This window comes from Aptenodytes forsteri, unplaced genomic scaffold, assembly GCF_000699145.1.
Source record: "Aptenodytes forsteri isolate BGI_AS27 unplaced genomic scaffold, ASM69914v1 Scaffold143, whole genome shotgun sequence".
Classification (NCBI taxonomy): domain Eukaryota; kingdom Metazoa; phylum Chordata; class Aves; order Sphenisciformes; family Spheniscidae; genus Aptenodytes; species Aptenodytes forsteri.
Genome location: NW_008794951.1, coordinates 3,236,221 through 3,240,793, shown reverse-complemented (window position 1 = coordinate 3,240,793; position 4,573 = coordinate 3,236,221).

Genomic DNA, 4,573 nt, shown 5'->3' with positions numbered 1-4,573 from the left:
CCCGGCGGCTTGCTTTGGCCCTCGGCTGCCTTTGCTGTCCCCACTGGGGCTGCTGTAGGTTGAGAAGAGAAAGCTGAGAGGAGATACGCATTCAAAGTCGTTTAATACAGAGGCTTTCACTGCAAAAGAATAAAGAATTAAGATATTTGCCATGTTTACCATGAGTAAAAAGGGGGAGAAACGGGCTAAATCGACCTAAATGTTTAAGTCGGTGGTGCAGGAGCAGGGAAGTGGCTCTGCCTTGGGGCCGGGGCGGCCTCGGGTGGTCTGCCGGTGTCCCTCCCGGCTGACACGGCTGTCATTGCTGTCCATCCTCCCACGTCGCCCAGGGCCGACCAGAGACGGTCTCGGGCTCTCTGGGGAACTCTGCATCCACCGTGACTGGGCAGAAACCTTTCCAGTAATGGCCTCTGTAAAGCAGGGAGGGGGTCGGCACCAGCACCGAGAACTGGGACGCTTTGCTGCATTTTCGCTGATGCTGAAATGCAAAACACGGGCAGAAAGAAGGTGGGAGAAATCAGCTGCCTGGTGCAAATGCGAGAGAAAAGAGCCAGCGGGGTGGAGGGGGGGGAGAAGACAGGAGCGGACAAGAAACCCGGTAGATTTGAGTCTGGAAGGAGGTATAAGATGTGATGGACGTTGGATTGCAGCCCGGAGAGTATTGATTAGGGGGGAAAAAAAAAAGAAAGGCTGGCTTGGCAAAGAAAGGGGATTTTCTTTGATTGCCTCAAAAGATTAAGGCTGGGAGATAGCAAGGAAAATGGCAGGCAGCTGCTCGGCTGCCTGAGGAGACAGCAGCGCTAGACTCAGCGAGGAAGGGCCCTCCTGGAATAACATATTCCTGTTTCTGGTGCTGTGGGAGAACTGCAAATAGTATTTTGAATAATCGGGCACTAAGAGACATGCCCAGTCATGGAGGAAGAAAATGAAAGCTCTTGAAGAAGACAGTAAAACACATTGACCTGATATAGTGAGACAGTGGGAGTGTAGATGGTGTTGATAGGAAAGTAGTTATGAAGTCTTGAGGAAGTTGAAATAATGCAATTTGTGATTAAATGTCAGTTAAATACTCTCAGTTGTATACTTGCAATACCGTACTTTTCCAAAGAGTATCACAAAACCAAACTTGTCAAGTCAGGACGACCACTGAAACCAGTGCATCGTACAAACGGGGGTTCCACGCACAAATGCTTGCGTGGTCAGACATATTCACTGCTTCTTTGTATTTCTTTTTGTGCTTAGTAACTGCCCCTAGAACTGACTTACCATGCATATTACATACCTGCATATGCATCTGTCTAAGCATCGTTGCATGTGAATATCGAAATTCATGTCATTTCAAAATACTTAGAATAATTTTTTGTTTAGCCTTTGGGCTTAATTTACTGAAAAATTATCTGAAGAAATAAACTTTCTATTTAATAACTGAGCCAGCACTTGCTGTAGGCTGTGGGGGAGCGTCCAGTAACAGCAGCACAGACAAAACCATGAATTCTGAAAGCAGCAAGTCCTTCGTCTTTCTCAGCTCCACTGCAAAGAATGGGGCATTTTGGAGGCTAGGGAGAGTCCTGCTGCCGGGGCTTTTACATTTCCTCAGGCTTCACTGTTTTAGTGCAAAGTCCTGTTTTTAAAAAGTGATCTCTCAGGGAGTTAGGAGCAATTACATTAAGAGGATTTGACTATTAGGAGAGAGACTTTGAATTAGGCTTTAATTAATTGGAGGAGGAGAAAATGATTGGTACGTTCCAGGCAGTTTGTGTGGTGGAATGTCACCTTTAGTATCAGCTGGAACATTTACTTCAGGACGTGTAGCTTTGTGTATAAATGTTGGTATGTTCAAACACCCTCTTGTTCTGAGTGAAGAATCCCGAATATTTTGATCTCTTGCTTGCACATAGGAAATAGACTGTAAAATGACTAGATGTTCTGCAGACATAAAAGGAAGACTGATTACCTTGTTTCCTTTATGCCAATTTAGCGAAGCTTGACATGAAATCAAATGGTAGCTATCATAACAAACAAATCGGTTTCTGTTTAGTAACACAGAATAAAAGCAGCAACTGGTGTGGGATTAAAAGAACAGCATAGTTTATGTAATTTAGCATAATGAAAAATACATTGTTTTGCACCAGAAATATCATCATTAGTATCAGAACACAGATTATTCTCTTTCTTTGTTTGCACCTGGTTGCTTTGCCCTCCCTGTATCTCCATCCCTGCCATGTAACTGTCTTCCATGGACACTTTGTGGTATTACATCGTTTTACTGTGATTTTAGCAGGTGCACTTTTTATTCAGAGGCTTACTTCTTGCTCGCTGTATCAGTCAAGATAAATGAGAGGACAGTTCCTCCCTTGGAGCTATGGAAAAACAATGTATGGGCTAATCCTGCTTTCAGTTAAGTCAATGTCAAACTACCTATAGGAGTAGCTTAATAGAAAGATGAAGTTGTATGAATTCAGAGACTGTGAACTGGTGGTTTATTTTCATTGTCACAGAATATCACAGGAGAGACATGTGCCTGTGGTGTCTGTACGTCAAGGGTGACCCTAGCGACAACGTGGGAAGTGGTGAGGCAGCCACAAAGGCTGCCCAAAGGGTTTCTGCCCTTGCGTGGAGTCCTTGGGGAGACCGAAGGATCAAATTCCACCTGCAGGGAGTTGGTACAGGCACCTCACGTTCATGTACGGGATGAAGTTTGCCCAGCAAAGCCCACATGCTCCAGCCATCTGTATGTGTTAAAAGGTTGTTAAAAACAATGTGCTCTTGCATTAGCACAGTCATAGTCTCCTCTTGCCCAGCCAACTGACAGAAGCCTGGTTTTGGCACTATTCTCCCTAAATAGAGAATTTTGGGGCAGTTCCCAAAGCCTTATCTCCCGTTTGTAGCTCTGGAGGGAGCAAAATGAAACTCCGTTCCTCTCTCGTTTAACAAATCTTCCAGCTTTCCTTACAAAAAAAATTTAGTGGTTGGGGTCAGATGTTGTCTGACTCCTCTTAAATTCCATGGAAAGCTATTATATTCAGTACTCGTAGGATTCAACCTCTAACAAATATCCACTGCATCTTATTTATTGTGAGTAATTACTTTGTTGATTGTGGCAGTCTTAAACAACAGTAAAATTTATGTGATAGTCAGACTTCAGTAACATAAGATCAAACTCCTATGATCAGCTGTTTTCCTTTAACGATAGACATGTGAATGATTGTTACCATGATGCCGAGAAAATGCCTTACCCTTTTGCTTACTAGAAATGACTTTGTCTTTGGCATGATTTTGGGAGCCACTGATGGATGGCAAGCTGATCCTGGTTTTCTAAGACATTCCTTATATTTATTGCTGGATGCGAAAATGAGGACTGTAATCTTTCTGTACAGCATTACATTTTTACTGCATGTTATACTTAGTCTGATGTCAGTAGTTTTAAGAAGATATTGACATGTACTGCGAACAAATATGCAAAACCTTATGATTTCCTTTTAAAGCTTTGCTTCATCAAAGAATATCGTCCTGGTTTCGGCAGGGACAGAGTTAATTTCCTTCCTAGTAGCTGGTACAGTGCTGTGTTTTGGATTTAGCATGATAATAATGTGATAACACACCGATGTTTTAGTTGTTGCTAAGTAGTGCTGACACTAGTCAAGGACTTTTCAGCTTCTCATGCCCTGCCAGTGAGAAGCTGGGAGGGGGCACAGCCAGGACAGCTGACCCAAACTGGCCAAAGGGACATTCCATACCACGTGACGTCATGCTCAGTACATAAACTGGGGGGAGTTGGCCGGGGGGCAGCGATCGCTGCTCGGGAACTGGCTGGGCATCGGTTGGCGGGTGGGGAGCGGGTGCATCACCTCTTGGTTTGTGTTTTTTTTTCCTTCCTGGGTTTTGTGTCGTCCCCCCCGTTGTTTTACTTCCCATTACAATTTATTGTTGTTGTTGTTATTAATTTATTATTTCAAGTATTAAACTGTTCTTATCTCAACCCACTTGTACTCTTCCGATTCTCTCCCCCTTCCCAACCGGGGGGGAGTGAGCAAGCGGCTGGGTGGGGCTGAGTTGCTGACTGGGGTTAAACCACGACAAATATAAATTCATGCCGAATTTCAAATGTGTAGGCTGTTCTGTGACTTTCATTCACATGATATTCTTGATGTCCAGCGTATGCTTAATCCTTTGCGAATCCTTCAGCAGTTTCAGCTGGTTAGATATTATATCTGTAATGAAACTTTTCTTAACCCTGGGACTTGCAAAAATTGATGGATGTGTGTGGTCGGAAGCAGTGTCCAGTGTTTAATGAAGCACTAACTTAATGTTTCTGACCTCTGGTGCAGAAAAGTACAGCTTGTAATAAAAAGAAGAGAGAATACCTAGGACATGCAGTAATCACTACTTCATTCTAATGTATTTTTATTCATTCTTTTAGATGTCTCTTTAAACAACAGGGCATTTTCTGTATGTCTTCCAGGGACAAGATTATGGCAGAACCAATTATTCCTTTACAGGAGGCAGAGGAAGGATTTGGTACCGCTTCACATGGGAGGGATGGAAAGAGGAAGAGATTAATGCTGGCCAGAGA